This window comes from Lactuca serriola, chromosome 4 (assembly GCF_051521515.1).
Source record: "Lactuca serriola cultivar US96UC23 chromosome 4, Lser_US96UC23_V15, whole genome shotgun sequence".
NCBI classification, from domain to species: Eukaryota; Viridiplantae; Streptophyta; class Magnoliopsida; order Asterales; family Asteraceae; genus Lactuca; species Lactuca serriola.
In genome coordinates, this window is record NC_136411.1 from 256,232,913 (window position 1) to 256,254,010 (window position 21,098).

General features: G+C 40.2%; 1 pseudogene; it reads left to right on the plus strand.

Moving 5' to 3' along the window:
• The window catches only part of LOC145099298 (alkane hydroxylase MAH1 pseudogene), a 43,221-nt pseudogene extending 23,583 nt beyond the window's left edge, over positions 1–19,638 (plus strand).
• The last annotated feature ends 1,460 nt before the right edge of the window (positions 19,639–21,098 follow it).

Below are 21,098 nucleotides of genomic sequence, written 5' to 3' on the forward strand. Positions count from 1 at the left end.
ACTCAGACCTAATTTATAGCGCTAGGTCAAGGGCATGATGTGTGTATATGGTTCATGAAAAGGTGTTCAAGTCAAAGAGTGACCCGAATATGGATAATTACTACAGTTAAGTAGTTATTGAATTCACATAACAATGTGAAATCTAAGTATATTGTCCATCGTTTCTAATTGTTTCCAAATTTTCTAGTAGATTATAACTCAGCTTCTAGTTACTAAGTCTATTATGTGTCGTTCCTACACGTGCAACTAAGTTTAGTCAAATCTAGAACCGACTCGAATTTTTGATGGTTGTCACACTTGCTGAGCTCTGCTGGGAGATCCAATCTGTACGCCACCCTGCCCACCCGGGATATGACTCTGAAGGGACCGATATACCTGGGGCCCAACTTTCCCTGCTTCCGGAACCGGATGACACCCTTTCAGGGTGACACCTTTAGGAGGACCATATCACCCACCTGAAACTCCAAGTCTGAACACCACTTGTCGACGTAGCTATTCTGTCGTCTCTGAGCAGTCTGGAGCCTACTTCGAACCTACTAGATCCGCTTTGTGGTCTTGAGTACTAAATCAGTACTCTCCATGACCCTCTGACCGATCTCGCGCCAACAGATTGGGGTCCTACACTTCCTCCCATAGAGAATCTAGAAGATAGGTCGGTGAATGTTGGCGTGGTAGTCGTTGATATATGAAAAAGCGGTGTTGATGTGGAGACGAGTACCCATCTCTTCGTGAAACCGCTTCTAGAATCTGCAAGTAAAACAGACATCTTGAATAGACACCACCGAGATAGACACTCCATGTCGTGCTACTATCTCACGCATGTAAATCTCGACCAGCTTCTGAACCGATATGCTCTCCTGGATCGGGATAATGAGCACTCTTGGTCAACCAATCCACAATGTCCCATATCGAATTGACTCCACGTGCAGTCCTAGGAAGCATAGTGATGAAATCCATTGTTGTTACACATATTGAAGTTGGGAAAAATATATAAATGGATTTCTAAACTGTATACCCCAATTTTATGATTTTTGTGCAGTTAAGGGTATTAAATATTGGGAAAATAGAAGAAAAATAGCATAAAGAAGAGAAAAATCATCAAAATTTTAATGACCCATATCGAATTGATCCACAATGACCCATATCAAATTGACTCCACGTGCAGTCCTAGGAAGCATAGTGATGAAATCCATTGTAATGTCCTCCCACTTCCATACGGGAATGTCTAATGGTTGCATCTTCTCATGAGACCTATGACACTTTGCCTTAACCTTCCTGCTGGTCAGACATCTCTCCACATACCATACTACATCCCGCTTCTTGCAGGGCCACCAGTAATCGGGATGAAGATCTCTGTACATCTTCGTCACCCCAGGATGGATGGAGAACCTGGACTTATGAGCCACATCCATTAGTACCTACCGTACTCTACCCCAGTACGGTACCCAGACCCTCCCATGCAGGGTCAGCAACTCATGGTTGTTGTAATCGAAGGAGGCCACCTGGCCTATGATCCGTTCGCACTTCCGGCGCTCCTCCTTTAGGCTCTCAACCTATGCCTCTTTGATCTGCTCCAATAAAGGAGTAATCACCATCATCCTTAGATAAATGTCTCGAATCGGGGCCGATACCGCCTTGCGGCTCAGGGCATCAGCCACCACGTTGGCCTTACCCGGATGGTAAAGGATCTCACAATCATTGTCCTTCACCACATCTAACCACAGATGCAGCCTCATGTTCAGATTCGGCTTATCCATGAGGTACCTCAAACTCTTGTGGTTCGTGTAAATGTTACAACGGACCCCATAGAGGTAATGCTGCCAAATCTTAAGGGTGAAAACCATAGCCCCCAGCTCTAAACCATGCATCGGATTGTTAGCCTCATGAGGCTTCAACTGCCTCGAGGCGTAAGCTATCATGTAACGTTGCTGCATCAATACCGCACCCATGCCTATGATCAAAGCGTCACAGTAAAATACGAAGTCTTCGACTCCCTCCGGCAAGGATAGAATCGGTGCCTCACATAACCGCTCCTTGAGAGTCTCGAATGCTGCCTGCTACTCAGGTCCCCAGCGGAAGGTCACCGACTTCTTGGTCAGTCGGGTAAAAGGAACTACAATCTTGGAGAAGAGCTGAATAAATCTTTGATAATAACCCGCTAGACCCAGGAAACACTGAATCTCAGTTTGAAACCTTGGAATCTCCCACTACATCACGTCCTCTATCTTGGCCAGATCGACCAGGATACCCTTCTGGTTGACTAGGCGCCCAAGAAAATGCACATCGCGCAACCAGAACTCACACTTGGAGAACTTTGCAAAAATTCTCTCCCTCCTCAGTGTCTCCAAAACCTCCCTCAGGTGCTCCTCATCTGCTCCTGAGTCTTGGAATAGACCAAGGTATCATCGATGAAGACTATCATACACCGATCCAGCATCAGTCTGGATACGCGGTTCATGAGGTCCATGAACGCGGCTGGAGCATTAGTGAGCCCAAACGGCGTCACCACAAACTCATAGTGACCATAGCGAGTCCTAAAAGCTGTCTTCTGCATATCCTCATCCCTGACTCGCATCTGGTGATAACCCGTCCGTAGATCAATCTTGAACAACAAAGATGCACCCTGTAGATGGTCAAATAAATCATCGATCCACGTGAGGGGATAACGGTTCTTCACCGTTACCTTATTTAGCTCCCAGTAGTCTATACACAAGGGATGTGACCCGTCCTTCTTCTTCACAAACATGATCGGGGTTCCCCATGGCGAACAGCTTGGACTGATAAATCCCTTGTCTATCAGCTCTTGCAGATGCATAGACAACTCCTACATCCTGAGAGGAGCCAACCGATATGGTGCCTTCGCTTTTGGAGCCGCACCAGGGACTAGGTCAATCCTAAATTTAACCTGTCTCTCCGGAAGTATCCCAGGTAAATCCTCCAGGAATACATCTGGGTACTCTCACACTACCGGTACATTATCGACTGTCGCCTTACCCTTATCCCGGGTATCCATAACATAGGTGACATAACCCGCGCAACACTGCTAAAGATAGCTCCTAGCCCTCGCTACTGAACATATGGTCAGTCCACATTGTGGCCTCTCGCCCTGATTCACTAACCCTCCACCACTAGGTGTGTGAACCCTTACTAGTTGCTACACGCAGTCAATCACTGCCTCGTTGGGGCTCAGCCAATCCATACCCACGATGACCTTGTTCCCTCGCAGGGGAATAGGAACCAAGTCTACTGAAAACTGCTCATTGAATAACTGTAATGTACATCCCCTATGAACCCTCTCAACTTTAATGTTCCTATCATCTACTATCTCCACGTCAAGTGGGCAATCCAGCTCCCCCGGAGCCCCAGAGAATCGCTTGTTGAGCGCAAGCGAAACAAAATATCGGGTGGCACCCGAATCAAACAGTACCAAAGTTGATGTGTCGTTCACAAGGAACGATCCTATAACCAAAACACATAAACATAAGTAATAATCGACATTAATAAAAAGATAAGGAGAAGATACATACCCGTAAAGACATCAGGAGCTGCACGTGCCTCCTCTGCTGTCAACTAGAAGGCTCTAATCTTCGCCACTGGCACCTCCGCACAGCCCTATCGGCCATCTGTAATCCTCAATGTAATAGGAGTTGGTGCTACCACCTGTCCTACTACTGCCAAGCTCGAATACTGGGACCTCTTGTGGCCCCTTTGATTATACTAGAAGAAAATCAAATCAGATGTTGTGGTGGTGGTGGTAGTTGTATAGTCCTGCTCACATCACCAGTTCGACTGCAATTAAAGCAGCTTGAACTACCTGTCCTACACGTCCTCTCGTGCGACCTACCATATTTGCTGTAGTGGCCTCAGCCCTGCTGGCCCTTCCCTCGAGAATCTGTCTTGGGCTTCTTTCCCAAACGCTCCATACTTCGGATTTAGTTTCCTCTTCCTCTCCATCTCTAAATCTCTCTCTCTCTCTCTCTCTCTCTCTCTCTCTCTCTCTCTCTTCTCTCTCTCTCTCTCTCTCTCTCTCTCTCTCTCTCTCTCTCTCTCTCGCTCTGGCAATCATATCCTCCAACGTTTTGCAGCTGTATCGGCTCACAAACTGCCGAATGTCACTCCTTAACATTTCATGATATCGGGCCTTTTTCATCTCCTCATCTGCGACATACTATGGAACGAGAAGGGCAATCTCCCTAAACTTAATGGTGATCTCCATCACCGTCTTAATGGTCTGCTGAAGATCCTGTAACTCTCTAACAAGTTGCTGCACCTCTATCACAGGTACAAACTCGGCTCTGAACCTAGCCGTAAAGTCACCCCAAGTTATCGCATCAAGAGTTGCGTCATCACCAATGGCATGTTCGACCTCCTCCCACCAGTCACGTGTCCTGTCCTTCAGAAGACAGGACAGAAGTCGAACCTTGTCCCCCTTGAGACACCTGCTAGTGCGGAATGGCGTTGGCGACATCCACCAACCATCAAGTGCTCGCAATATGGTCTCGAGCCCCATGGTAATCGGGAGCTCTACAAGCTCTGAACTCCCTGAATATTAGTGTGTGCGACCCCATCATGGCTGCCACCTTAGTGCGGAAAGCACTTAACCTGTAATCTGGAAGCTCGAAAATACACTCATTGATCATGCCAAAGATCACATGAGTCTGATCCAGGATACTGCATGTGATCTCAGAGGAGATGAATTCCCTATTCTGGTTGTCTAGCTGCCCTGCTTCAGAGCCCGAGTCTAATCCCTCACCGGTACTTGAATTGCCGACTGGTCTAGTGCATAAAACCACCATACTGAAAAACACATAATAACAAACATCAGAACACTAATCATATCTTGAGGTATCACATATACTGTGACAACCAGATATTTCGAATCAATGTAATGACCTAAAAAGTCAAGAATTGTAACCTCTTTTGATATAATGAAATTATTGTCAAAAATAAAATGTTCAAAAGTCATCTACTGGATTTCATAAAACCATCAATACGGTTAAATGTAAAACTACAAATTTCAATAAAATACTTATTAGCCTTAGGTATCTAAATAAAATTCGTAGATATCATTAAACCGTGAAATCACATAAAAAGAACGCCCAAATCCGACTTCGTATGTGGAAGTTATGATTTTTCGAAGTTTTGGGATAGCGGTAGACAGCTACAAACTCAAAATAGAGATCGAGCGATTTTTAGGCAAAACAACCTAAACGAGAATCGAAGATCTCGTCAATAGTAGTACAACAGTAAAAAGACAGACAAAAACGGACGTCGGATGAAGAAGTTATGGATTTTTAACGGACTTTTCGTTCCTCGGCCTGTTAAAAATGATATATTAAAAATAAATTCAAAATTAGCCAACGGAGTCTAAATGAAAGTTGTAGAGTACATTCTCACCTACGCGTGCATATAAAGAACGTCAAAACCGGAGCTTGTACGCGAAAGTTACAGATTTTACAAGTTCGAGGTGCACAAACCGAGACGATTTACGCCCAGCATACCCTCGTACGCCCAGCGTACTCGGGTGCTAGGCTTCGGATCGTCCACGTCGCCCCTCTACGCCTCTATGCCCCTGTCCAATCCAAAGAACGGTGACAAAGGATGCGGTCATGCATGACGTCCAGTACGCCCCGCGTAACCCGGGGTTACGCCCCGCGTACCGAGGGTTTCCATCCCCTATAAAAGAGACGCGAGGGTTCCGAGCATAATTGCTCATTATCTCCTTCTCTTGCGTTTTTACCCCGTTTTGCATGCAAGAAATATCCCAAAGCCCCGGTCTTCACATCCAAGTCCCGAAGGAAGGTTTTACACTCCCGAGAATCCCGAGAAATCTGTTTTCTCCTGTCAAAGTTCTGCTCGGTTTTCATCTCACCATCTTCACTCTATCAAGTGAGTTCATACCCCTACAAACACACTTTAAATACATTTTAAATGCTTTTTAAATACTTTTTTTTTTGGGGGGGGGGGGGAGGGGGGGCGATACAAGTAAACACCCGGTTATTATCGTGAGAAAATATCTATCCTTTACTATGCATTTTATACTGTTATTTTAACTATCATATGAAAACGTTCGCATGCAACACATAGTACAATAACACCTTGTCTTTTCAGAATAAAAACATGTTGATATATAATTATCAAACACTTTAATTATATTTTGAGTATAAATGTCCAATAATGTTATAGTGTACATATAAAGTTGACACTACGCTAGGGTTTACCATACAAACGAAACATACTTTTGGGAGAAAAAAAACTATAATAGGTATAGTTTACAAGGAAATCATGAGATTTTACATACTATAAGTACTATATCAAGGAAATACTTTCATATACAAGAACAAATGGACTTTTCATATGTAAATCTATTTGATACTAAGTTTTGTGAGACATTCAACTTCACGTACTTTCAAGTATGCAGTTAAAGTCTTGTATTACATACCATAATCTCTTGTAGGGAGAGCGTGATACTTGTATATAGATCTATATGGGATTGACTATCCTACACCTAAATTGTTAGCTACAGTTAGACCGGCAGGTCTGGGGTGACAAATGTCATAACATTCCAATGCCTGAAGAATGTTGTTATAGGCAGCCTGGGTCAATAGCATGGTTATAAAACTCCCATGGAGTATTAAAACCATGTTGATTTACGAGTTTATCAAATGCCTTAGTGATTTTATACATACATAAATCTACTATCCTAGGAATGAAAAACACTATTGCATTACAGTTTTGGAACTTTTAAACTACTACACACTTATGGAAAAATATTGGATTTCTAGAAGCAAACATTCAAACAGTTGGGTCTTGGTAGGAGACTACTTTTATACTAGTAGAAATATGGGATTTTCTAGGATTTTTCAAACATCTAAAAACAATTTCATTTAGATTTTATACAAACATTGACATTATATACTTATGAACTCACCGGCTTAAATGTTGATCTACTCTTTCAAACTTACTTGTATTTCTCAGGGATTCAGTAATACAGTTAAACTTCAGCTTTTGGATAAGTGACGCTAAGACGTCAGTTTAAAACTCATTTTGTCATCATATTTTAATTTGTTTTGAAACAAGTATCATTCAACAATGTAACTTTTAAATTATATATATGATGGTTGTTTTACTTTCTTTACTATGTATTCAATTATCACGATACTAAATGAAGTCATCTGCCCTCGAACGATTTCGCCGTTTTGGTTTGGGGGTGTGACATATACTACAAGTTTCCTGGATTCATCTCGGCCTTCCTTGATTTGAGTACGGATCCTCTGCTTTGAATAGTATGGTCCCATACTACCTTCCACATATATCCGTACTTTCTTCAAGAACTGCCTTGACTTCCCCAAGTCCCTTCTACTACTAATGCTTCACGCGCTACTCTCAGCCTAGGCTTGCCCTAGGGTAATCACCATCCCACTCTCACCCATCAGCCACATAAGAAGTCCCTGTTGTCTCCTCCTAACTAGCTCGCAATATCATTACATATCACTAACATAGATAATTCTTCAAATGATAGATGCTACTCTACAATGGTTGGACTCGAACAAGAGCTGCGAAATAGAGCTAGACCTAACCTTCTAAAATTATTTGTCCTTGCAATATGTAACTTAACATATTCGTTTACTCATTAGTAAAAAGACAATTAGAACTCCTAAAAGCACAAAGCAAGCAACATTCGAGTGTTGAGTAACATAATCAAACATATACTACTCAAGCCATGATACTGACTAATCTTTTCTAGCATGCAATTCATAAATCTGATACACATATAACAAGCACATAAGGCATCCTTCCTAGATCCTTAGTCCTAATATAGCATGCAGTTTTCATCAACATATCATAACATAAACTTGTATGGGTAATTTGGGAGTACTTACTTGAGCTCGGCTGATTGCATGCACCACACCCTTTTCTATTTTTCAAAGGTCTTTTCACTTTTTCTAAAATTCTTTTCTTTTTCTCAAAGTCCTTTCATAAAAATGGTTTTTCTTTTGAAAATTTTTATACCTATTCCTTAGTTTGAGTTCAGACACACCTGGAAGTGTCAACAAATCCTTCAAACCAAGGCTCTGATACCAACTTGAAACATCCCAAAAATACAGTCAAAAAATTTCGTTTAAAATCATTTAGGAAAAAGCCATAATTCATGAGACCACATAAAAAAATCCCAAATCGTGTATCTCAAACATCATATCAAAATACTGTATCAAAACCATGTATCAAATATCAGAGTCTACAATATCCCAGGCTGAAATCTGCGGGGTGTGCCATGCAGTCATCCCGAGCTCTTCCCTTTGCTACCGCAAGTACCTGAAACCAAAACTGAAAACTGTAAGCACGAAGCTTAGTGAGTCTCCCCCAAACTACCACATACGATACACATATACATACAACTAGGAGATACGGGCCCCGCCCATACTCATGGAGATACGGGCCCCACCCACACTCCGCTAACTTGGATATACAGGCCCCGCCCACACTCCGCTAACTAGGAGATACATGCCCTGCCCACACTCAGCTACTATGAGATACATGTCCCACCCACACTCGGCTTCTATGAGATACGGGCCCCACCCACACTCAGCTACTAACATCATATACGTATCACTCAGACGACAAGTAGAGCTAAATATATCAATCAGTCATATATATCCATACTCAACTAAAGTTATGAGATACATGCCCCACCCATACTCGACTCAGTGGGAGATAGGGGCCTCGCCCAAACTTGACTACTAATCTTACATATGCAGGCCGGCCTTGGTGCTTTCGACCTGTTCTACTGGAGGAAAACTCACATCTCAAACTTGCTGTCGTATCTCAAGTGAAGAATTTTCGATGGCTGCTCCAACGACTCCCACGACTATCAATGTACAAAGAACACTTAGTCGGAACTGAAAATCCTTCTAAGGGTAAAATGACCATTTTACCCATGGTCAAAGTCAGCATTGGGTTAACTCAACTCGCCGAGTTGGCCCATCAACTCGTCGTGTTCCATATATCAGAAATCTCTGAAATCGCGATCCAACTCGATGAGTTCTTCCACAACTCGTCGAGTTCCTCCTATCAACAGTACCGGGACTTTTCCATTCAGCTCGTCGAGCCCTTCCTTGGACACGTCAAGTCCTTCTTTTATAGAATCGGGACATTCGCTCATAACTCGTCGAGTTCCTCCTTGGACTCATTGAGTTCTTCGACCTTCAAGTACAAAGGCCATGTCCAACTCGTTGAGTCATCTCCTAGACTCAACGAGTTTACTCAGAACCAAAAAAGGTTGAGGGACCACAACCCAACATGCCGAGTTACATGAACAACTCATCGAGTCCCCCCACATGTGAATTCCATACAGTTTATTTTACTTCAGCCCAATGCTTATAATCCATAGAGCTAGCGTCCTTAAGCTAGCATGACATGTAATGTTGCTAAGTTTACGTGCATACATGGTGTTATGAAGCTAGAATACCAACACTAAGCCATAAAAGAGTGCTAATGAATAGGATAGGGACATAGCTCAATAAAGGTGGCAACTTAAAGCTTCTTGAGCTCAAATGCTTCTAGATCTGAAGTCATTTTTCTAATATGCACTCCAATCCCATAAGTGGCCTTGGAATGGCCGAAAAATGACAATATACAAGCCCTAGAGAAGATCTAAGTGATCGAAGGCCAAGGTATAAGCTTTATACCTCAAATAAGCGGGAGATGTAACCCAAGCTCTGGATCTACTACGTTCTTCTTGAATCTCCAAGTCTTTCTTTCCGTCTCAAAGCTTCAAGTCACAAAAATGGCACAAAAAGCTCAACAACACTCAAAAATCGATTAGGGTTTCGTGAAGAGGGTTTGAAGGTGATGGAGGATGGAGTGGAAGCCACTTAAGGTGTTTAAATAGGGTGCAAACCCTAAAATTCGGGTTTCACTCTGGTAGACCTACTTTTCGAGTCAGGGCTTCCCAAATTGTCGAGTAGACTTTGCCACTTACATCCAAAACCATTCCTACTCGACGTGTTTGGGGCCTCCAACTCATCGATTCCCTTCATAAAAATAAATAAACTTTAATTAAAAGTGTACCAGGGACGAGGTGTTACACCTATGGTTGATTTCGTGGCAAGTGCAAAAAATTAATATATCAATGGTTACTGATTATGATGTGATTAGGTTCATGTTAACTAATATTAATCCTTTATCAAACAAGTTAATTCAAACAATGGCTAGTTGATTAAACCAATAGGTTTCCTAGTGTTCAATTCGAATCAAGTAAGACTTGTAACAGTAGTTAATCAAATTGGTTGGTTTAATTAACTCATATAAGGTTGGTCATCACATATGCTCACATATTAGTTTACTTATTTTCTAATTAACCCTAGGTTAATTTTCAGTAACACCAGGCATACATTCTTGTTTTCATAAAACCATAAGATTCAAGCAATCAAGAAGATGTTCATGCAACTCAATTACTTAGTTATTAACAGAAAATAATTATCATTAACATGCAAGGATCATTTAATAAGATTAACAAGATAAATAACCAAATATATATAATCCAAGCCACTCAATCAAACCATATTCATAAGATCATCTACTCTAAATAGAAGTATGGAGTTTTTCGCTCAAAACTACAACAAATAAATCACTAAAATCGAAATCTAATGGTTCAAACATGATTCACACAAAAGATTAAGAGAAAAGTAATGTTGTTTTCCTTTGACCTCTTCAAAATTGCCTTCTAGTTGAATTCTGGTTCCTAAAGCCTCTTGGTAATGTCTCTGGTCTCCAAAAGTTACTAGAAGCCTCTAGCATCAGTTAGGGTTGCGAATGAAAATGTTCTATATAAAGAGTATAAGAAACGGATCAACTCGTTGAGTTTCTATGACTCGAATCAACGAGTTTTTCTTTAAACATGCGTGTCCGGCAAGTCACGAATTCGGTGGGAAACTTTTCGGGTACTTGTCGAGTTGAGACAAACTCGACGAGTTTTTCTTAATTCTTTGCATTCTTTCTTAAATCTCCAAATTCCAAGCTTCCAATTGCTCAATCCGCTTCCTTTTTCGTCCAAGCATGTCTTTATGGCTGAAAATGAAATTTTAAACTAATTAAGCACCTTTTGTTCATAAATTGAGACAAAAACAACAAAAAGTATTAAGATATTTTATGAATTACATGACTAAATATGCACATATCAATATGCTGTTGTTTATGATTTCTATATGTTAGCATGATTATATGATATTGATTGTATGTGTATAGCGGGCGAGGCCCAGTGACAGGCGAGGCTCAAGGTCGAGTGGGGGCCCAATATGTGGTTTATTATGTATGGTATGGGCTAGTTTGCGGAACTCACTAAACTTTGTTCTTACTGTTTTCAGTTTATGTTTCAGGTACTTCCGGTTGCAAATGGAAGAGCTCAGGTTAACTGCATTGCACACACCATTGGGATTCTGCATATGATGTTTTACTCTGGTTTTATGACAATTGATACATTAGTTTTTATTTGAAACATTTGGATGATATTAGAAATACTATTTTATACGTTATTAAAAATGAATTTTTTGGGATGTTACAACGATGCTCAGTTTTTAGGTAGGAACGTGGTTACGCAAGATTCAATTTCAGCAGGTTGCATCGGTTGGGATGGCAGCATTTCTAGTTAACTTGGAATCCCTTCCGAAATTGGAAGTTTAATTGATCGTTTGTGCATTGGTGGGATATGTTCAGTGTCAACAAGGTGTGGAATCTTAATTATGGTTGATAGACGAATTTGCTCAATGGCGGTAGACGCTCAATGTTTTGTTTGATTTGCGGGTACGTCACCTTGTGGATAAGGTCATGTTAATGGAGAAACACAGATGGCCTGATGAGCATTGTGTCTTCTCTTAAGGAGCGTGACATGTTGGAACAAGCATTAAGTGACCTATTTAATTCATGATTGTGTGCAGTCACATTCCATCAAACAAGGTGGCAGTGGCTGCTGCATGATGGAAGAGTGTGTGTCTCAAAATAGTAAGTTGTTGTATTTTGGAAGTGTTGAGTAGGATGTTAAATGAGTTCCTACTAGTTAGTGGGACGATTGCGGTAGGTCTTTATACCGTTGAATGTTGGCTGGGAGTCCTCATGTTGTGGTTGGGTGTTAGCAGGAACAGTGAGGAGTCGTTAGCTTCTCATTCCCATGGTCGAATGGCGTCATGCATGTCATGCGCCATCATAGATTTCACTTTTGTGAACTGGGCCGATAACTACATGGTGGAGACCTATATATTGGTCTGTTAGATGTATGTCACAGATGGGTGTTTGAGCAGTATAATGTTCGCACTTGAGGCTTGGTGACTAGCAGGTTGAGTCGGGAAAAGATTAGGTGTTGACTTGCTGGAAAAGTCATGGTTGTATATTAGCAGTTATCATTGGAATTCTCCTAAGTGGACTCATGTTCGTTTCATGATGAGGTTTCATGTGAATTTTTTCATTATATTACTTATACCATGGTGGGGTGCATAGTTGACTAGATGAGCCTTAGTAACCGATGGCTTTTATAAGTATTCTTTGAGTTGTTGATAACTTCAGGACTGTTGAGAGTCCCATGGTTGTTGGTAACCCATTGTTGTTTAGGTTGATATAAGGGTAGTGGTTTACTAGTTGGGGATACCAAACGGGTGGTGGTGTAGGTGGTTTTAATACCTTTGCGAATTTTGGCATATAATTGTTCGCATATGTTGTTTTGGGAGCCTTAGTGTCACAAAAGTTTTGATATTGCCTTAATTGCAATCATGGAAGTAGTTAGTTAGTTATGACTTGTCAATAAGTCTGGTTTGCAGTTAAGGACCCCAATCATGGTATTTGATTATGTGTTGGAATGAGCTGAATCGTTGTTGTTCTGCTTGACTATCTTTGTGGCTTTATGTAAGGTTTTTAAACCAAGGGGGGATACATGAACTAGTTTAGCTCTCGTATGTTCTTTCTCGCTCTGATGACAGTGAGCTAGGTCAACAGTTTCGCAGTTAGCAGTGGATTCTTGTTTTCTATTGTCAGTGGGTCAAAGTAAGGTTAGGAATGATGTTTTTTTGGGTCATACATTTGAGTCTTAGTCAACATGGTAGAGGTTGAGGGATACCTTGTCTGCCGAGGGGGGGGGGCATACATGTTCAAGAAATTTAAGTTATGAGCAAACAAGCCATCTCCTCTCAAATTGGGTGGTTGTGATGTGTTGATCCACATTCTCTGTTAGCGGGTGTGAAGTTGGTCAGAGGGTCATGGGAGGCATGGAGATAGTGCTCAACACGACGAAGCTCATTCAACATGTTAGTTAGAGACTTCAGACAACCTTGAGTCGCCAGATGAGCTATACCGACCGACGCTGATCTGAGTTGGAATTTCATGTTGGGGATATGGTACTTCTGAAGATGTTGCCTTGGAAAGGCGTTATACGATTCAGGAAGCGAGGAAAGTTAGGCCCTAGGTTTATCGGTCCATTATGGGTGGAAGCTAGGGTAAGTAAAGTGGCCTAGCGATTGGATTTCCTAGATGATTTTAGTCAGATTCATAGGACCTTCCATTTTTCCCAGTTTTGGAAGTGCGTGACTCATGAGACTATAGTAGTGCATTAGGATGATATTCAGGTTGATGACCACTTGAATTATGTCGAGCGGCCAATAACGATTATCAACAAGAAAAAGAAGACCTTATGTAACAAGGAGGTGGGCTTGGTGAAGGTGCAGTAATAACACCGAAAAGGTTTTGAATGGGCTTGGGAACCCACGGAGGAGATGCGTACCAACTACCTTGCGTTATTCGAAACTGAGGACATCGAGGGTGATGTTTGATTCTATTTGGGGAGAATTGTAACATCTATTGTAGGTATTTGATCTACTAAAGTTTGATTTGGTTAATGCATGAAATTCCCTAAGTTTATGGTTGGTCACGATGTTTGGGGTGAAATCTAACGACGTGACACCGAGCTGAGACATGTATCCATCTTTATGGCTAACGATGTGACACTTAGGTTGTAATGACGTGAGAGTGATTTTGGCCTAATTTTGTGTTTTGTGTTGTGTTTAATGGAAGTGAGAGGCTAGGGTTTACACACCCTCAGCCTCCATCATCTTCCTCTTGTCCTAATCGAAGATAACTTCCCTTGTGACCTTAAAGAGCTTATTTGTTGAATTTTGATTCCTTGAAAAAGAAGAAGACTCCTTGGTTGCATCTTTCTGGCAAGCAAGCTCCTTCCTCATCATTTTGTAGTGCTTTTAGACCTTTATAAGTCCTAAAGCTCCTACCTTGATCTCTTATGCATGCTAGATCTATGATTTATGCATTACTTTTCGCGGTTGGGTTGTGTAGCATGCATGAGATCCATAAAGTTAGCAACTTTATAAATCATTGAGGCCTTTTCTTTGGTATAAGTTTCATATATGAGGTTTAGTGTTCATTTTAGACTCAAAGCATGAGTCTTGACCTTATTTTCTCCTTATTAACCTAACTGGTGTTTAAGTCATGCATTGGACATGCATGACTAAAAAGTTACAATTTTTATGGTCCTTAGGGTTGGGGGAAACCCCCTGGAAAGTCTCAAGGAGTAACGTAAGGGATTAAGAGCTTAATGCTTAAAGCTGTCTAGAACATATCTTATGACATGTGGAATACCATGTCACGTCGTGAGAGGAAGGTACTCGTGATGTGACTATTTGTTGAGGTTGACCATGGTTGACTTTTGGGTCAAACTAGGGTTTTAAGGATATAGGCTGAAAGGGTATGTCTTTACTGTTGTTAAGTGTGTTGTTTCTCCTGTCTACCTTGTATGTGGGAGTTGCTGTATTTCTAGCTGCTATTTGCGAGGTGAGTGTTATCACTATACTTGCCTGCATGGTATTATATGTTTACCAGTTGGGTCTTATCCATTGATTATTGTTATATATGAAGTGAGTTGTTGATAACTCTAGGACCGCTATGAGTCCAAGGGACTACTGATAGTCCCCAGGATTGTTGATACGATAGGAGGTGTGCCATTAATCCACAGGGTGTGTTGCTAGTCCATTGGGACTACAAATAGTCCTTGAGGTTGCTGTTAACCCATAGTTAATTATATCATGTGTTGTATGTGACATTTGAGACTTCTGATAGCTTTAGGGCTGTTGATAGAAAATAATTGATTATTATGATGTGTTCTATCAGATATTTTGGTGAAACTCATTAAGCTTTGTGCTTACATTTGTGAATTAACTATTTTATAGGTACTTATTTAGCGGCGAAGGCGTGACTGTACACACACATGAATAGTATTATGATTCGAGATTTTGTATTGATTTTGTTATAACTTTGAGTTCTAAATAATGGTTTATGAACAAATGATTTATTCTGAATGTAACTTTATTAAAAATGGATGATTTATTATTTTAAAAATGAATAATTTAGCCTGGTTTTGGGATGTTACACTATGTCCCCACAGGAAACAGTCTATTATCCGGAAGATTAATCAAAAACTTGATGCTCGATTTTATGTATTGTTCCTCATCACTTCAAAAGTAAATCTAGTTGCCTACAAACTATAATAGCCAGAATCAACCCGAATTTACCCGATACTCCATGTTTTTGCCTTCTAAAAAGTTAGTAGGAAGTGCTCTTGTTGAACCATACCTTCCTCAAGGACTAGTTGGAGACACAAATGGAACAGTTAGCCTTTCTGTTAAAGAGAATATTGAGAGGAGATTACATATATAGATCATAAGGGCGTGTTGATTACATCATAATGTGTATTGTGTGATTTCTAATCGACTATATGCTTGGGCAAGAAGCTTCTTGATTTATCAATGAAATAACCTTTCCTCTCTCTATTCTTTCTTCTTCATCATTATTATCCTTATTCTTCTATCAGATTACCAGTAGCGGATACAGACCAATTTAGTGGGGTGCATGGACCCCACTTAAACGTGGGTCCCACCATAATTAATATTAAAAAGCCCTCCAAATATTCTCATTTTTACAAAAAGCCCCCTCTTGGCACCCAATTTTACGCTAAATAGCTCATATAGGCATTTGTTTTTATTAAAAAAAAACCAATATTTTTAAAATTTTTAACGAATAATGGACCCCAGTTAGTTTTCGTTCTGGATCCGCCACTACAGTTACTATCAGCTGCTTTAAAATACAAATCAATGAAATTACATTTCTATTTCCTATTGCAAAATATACTTGATGATCATTAGTTTAAAACATGGGAACTGTGTATGACTGAATTGCTAAAGTTGGTCATTTTGTTACGCCATGATGTCTTGAAAGACACAATGCAACTAGAAATGTAAAATATGAAAATTAATTATATAAGAGTGAAAAATGTTTGCCTTCATGACAATAAAAGTGATTTTTTTGAGAAATTTAGGAAGGAGAATTTAAAATAAAAAAGTAAGAATGATGAGGAGAAGTGAAAGGTATACTTGTTGCTGTTTGCCCTTGTGTAACAGAAATTTACAGAATAGGTCCCTGTGCGTATTTTTTTACATAAATGGTCCATAAACAATTACAAAAATGGCCCTGTGATAGAAAATGTCAACCTAATTGATCCTTAGTAATAGAAATTTAAAGAGTAGGCCCCTATTGCAGATTTTTTTTTACACAAATGGTCCAAAATACCAATCAAGTATAGATTTTAGTAACAGAAGAAAAAATAATAATAATAATAATAAATAAATAAATAAGAAACTAACAACTCACATCAATCCATGGCAACAACAAAAGGCACCTTAACTTTGCAAACTTTCAATTAACACAAGGAAACATACTTCTTATGGTATGTGAAAGGGACCAGCAACTATCAAATGAGTTGTATTTGAACCTAATGGTGAGCCGAATTAGAATGAATGGATATTCACATCTCATATCTATACTTGATTCCAATAAGCTTTATTTGAATTAGCTTTTAAACCGTATTAGATTTCAAAGATATACCTGGTAAATTAGCCATCGTATTCACTAGTATTCACTTTTTCTAGTACGGGACACCCTAATAACAGTATTATATTGACGTATTAGATTATTATTATCTTTTTATAATACGGATTTTTATTACAACCTTATTATATGTGGTGTAATATTCTTGGAATTCTTTAACAAGAAATGGTAATCTTTATTTTACCTTTTGTGTTTACGAAATCGCAATAACTCCCTAGTCTAATAGACTGATATCATCATCTACCATGCATTGCACGATCGTCCTATGTTCTCCTAGCCCCTCACCACCAACGGAACATGGAGTTTACTCAGAATTCTGTGTTACTTCGCTAAATTGTTTCAGCTTTAGATCATTCTTACGTTGATGCAATTTCTATACGTTTACATGGTTTAATACATCTCTTACTGCAGTTATGTATTGTACGAAAATTTTACATTGTAATATTATAGATTCCTTGGTCGCAGCATATTACTTGCAAGTTAATAACTAAAATAATGGTAATTCCATGTAAAAAACTAACTGATATCACATGTCCATCAATGGAGATTCAAGTGACGATATGTGAAGTTTTGATGGTTTTCATTATTTTTTATCCGATTGACTAGCTATCAGTAGGGGTGCAAACGAGTCAAGCTACTCGTGAGCTACTCGAGATCGGATCGTTAAAAGCTCGACTCGAAACCGATTTTAAACGAGTCCGAACCAAGCTCAAGTTTAATATTAAGCTTGTTTATTAAACGAGCTCGAGCCTATGTCACTAAGTTTGTTTAGGCTCGCGAGCCTAAACGAGCCTTTATATAAAATAATTTATTATTATTTTTATATATTAAAACAAAAAACATATTTGGGGATTAGGTATTTCTTAACGAGCTCGGGCCGATCTTAAGCTTATTTAGGCACGTCAGACAAAAAACGAGCCGAGCCCGAGCCCAAGTCGAACTTGTATATTTGTTTACAAGCTCGAGCCGAGCTCGGTACAAAAAGCTCAAATCGGCTCGGCTCGTTTGCACCCCTAGCTGTCAGTTTGTTTTCTATTAATTTAAATCAAGGGCATAACTGTAACTTTACGTTAAAATTAGGTGGCAGTGGAAAAATCGGATTATGGTCGCCATCGTGCATGTCTCCTTGCCTTTATAAACGAGCCTCGAATCTCGATATCAAACATTAAACACAATCCAAAGGCTTTGCTTTGTAGCCTGGATATGATTCTCCTTTGCATTTTGTTGTTTGTTTCTATTTCCGTGTTCCTTTACAGGAGAAGGTCCCTCCCTGGTACTAATTGGCCCGTTATTGGCATTGCCCCCGATCTCATTCTAAATGCTTACCGAATCAATGATTTTGCTACTGATCTTGTCAAACAGGGCAATGGTACTTTCATGCTTAAAGGTCCTTGGTTTGCCAATATGGATATGCTTGTCACCTCGGACCCACCAACATTAACTACGTGTTGAGCAAGAACTTCCCCAACTATCCTAAAGGACCAGAGTTCCGAAAGATCTTTGATATCCTCGGAGATGGGATCTTTAACTCGGATCACGAGGTGTGGGAAATCCAAAGGAAAACAATCATGTCTCTACTCAAACACCCAGACTTCAATTCTCACCTGGAAAAAAAATATCAGGAACAAGATCGAGAAAGGGCTTCTCCCTGTCCTTGATTTGGTCTCCCATAATCAGCAAACTATCGATTTACAGGAAATATTTCAGAGGTTTACTTTTGACACTATCTGTTCATTACTTTTAGATTTTGATCCTGAAAGCATGTCCGTCCATTTACCATATAATGCATGCGAGAAGGCCTTCACTGACGCCGAAGAAGCTCTTCTGTGGAGGCATGTGTTGCCAGAAAAAGTTTGGAAGTTGCAACAAAGATTAGGGATGGGCAAGGAGAAGAAGTTGACCGAAGCTCGTAAGGTTTTTGATGAATTTTTAGATAAATGCTTGTCACGAAAAGAAGAAGGGTTTGGTAATGATGGAAGAGTAGAGAAGGAGGAGACGACGACTGGGTTGTTAAAATCATTGATGACAAGTTTCCAAGGACAAACCGGGACTTCAGGGGACTCGAGGAGGTATTTAAAAGATACCATACTGAATCTGATGATTGCCGGGAAAGACACCACAAGCGCAGCTCTTTCATGGTTTTTCTATCTCGTTGCCCAAAACCCTCGCATAGAGAGCAAGATCCGAAGGGAGATTGAGAAGGAAGTTGGTGATGCAAATTGGAAAAGTTTGGGTGTAAAAGAGTTGAGTGGTATGGTTTATCTTCACGGAGGTTTATGCGAAGCATTACGGCTGTATCCCCCTGTTGCTTTGCAGCACAAGTCGCCTTCCGAAGTAGACGTTCTCCCAAGCGGGCATGCAGTGAATGAGCACAGCAAGATTATTCTGTCGTTCTACTCCATGGGAAGAATGGAATCGATATGGGGGAAGGACTGCATAGAATTTAAACCGGAAAGATGGTTTTCAGAAGGTGGAAAAGGAGGGGTAAGGCACGAACCATCTTATAAGTTTACAGCGTTTAATGCGGGGCCACGTACATGCGTGGGTAAGGAAATGGGTTTTATTCAGATGAAAATGGTGGCGAGTGCAATCATTTATCATTACCATGTGGAGCTGGTCCAAGGTCATGAGGTTTGTGTAGGCGATTCCATTATAGTCCACATGAAACATGGTTTGAAGGTCAGGCTCAGCCCTGTTAATTAGGCACATCCAGGCTTGAGATTGAATTACATAACTAATAAATGGAAGTAGCTTTCATGAATTATTTTTAAGTTTTATTATTTATTTATTTATTTATTTATTTGCAAAAATTGTGTGGGATGTAGTATAAGCATGTATGTTTAAAAAAATAATTTGATGTTCAGTAACTAAATTATGAGTGATCATATTTATACCATGGATACATGTAAAATGAATATAGGGTTTATGTAAATGATCCCTCAAGTTATTATTTCGTTTTTGTAACACCTTAAATTTCAAAGAAATTTTTTATTTTTAAATCACAAAAATTCTCATAATACATTACACAAAAATCCTCAATTATCAAATTAACAAAACACAAATCCATAATTGTTTGATTAATAATCCAGGATCCTCCAAAACATAACTCTGCATCTCGTGTGTACAATCGAGCCGTCGCTTTCCCGTGATTATGAGAAGTACTTGAAACACATAACACATAACATGGTAAGTACGAATCTTAGTGAGTTCCCCAAAATACTACATAAAACACTTTAGCCACTCGAGGCTATAACTCTGTAAGACCCTCCAGTCTATGTGTCTCAGTAGGACCCTCCAGTACCACGGCTTGTTAGACCCTCTGGTCCAGTCTCAATGAGGACCCTCCGGTCTCACAGCTCGTTGGACCCTTCGGTCCGATCTCAGTGAGGACCCTCCGGTCTCACAGCTCGTTAGACCCTCCGGTCCGGTCTCAGTATCACATAATATAACATATATACCACACAGACAAATGCACAACTCAAGTAAGCATATAAGACCAATATATACAAAGATTACAATAACAACATAAGTCACAAAGACAATATGCACGATAACACATATCACATTATAAACAAGTAAGACCCTCTGGTCGATAATGTACTAAAACCCTCCGGTCAATAGTATAAATAAGACCTTCTAGTCAATAACACGAATAAGGCCCACCAGTCACAAACAAGTCACCACACAGGTAAGTATAGTGAGAAGACTCACCTCGGGTGGCGAACAGATCCTTTAAATGATGTTGTTGCTGCACTCCGGCTTCTAACACTGAGCCAAACCCACAATTAACCCCATTAGGATTTAAGACCAACCTTTACATATTAGGTCCAAATATGGTCCACCAATTCGGTCCATAAATAACTCAAGCCCATTGGGCCCACCAAGGCCCAATACCAAATAGGTCCACAAAAGTCCACTAATGGCCCAACTATGGCCCAATTTTCCAAATTGGGCCCAAACCCTCATATGGGCCTTAACCCAAAGCCCATCTAAATACTCTAGTCTACATGGAATGACGATTAGGGCTAAGTGTTCTCACTTAACCCATTAAGGACTTAACCCATCAAGTCCATTTTCCCACTAAGTCATCAAACAATACAATTGGCATGAGTCATAACTTCAGTCCACTGGTCCAAATGCGGGTCCCAATAGGCCCAAACCAA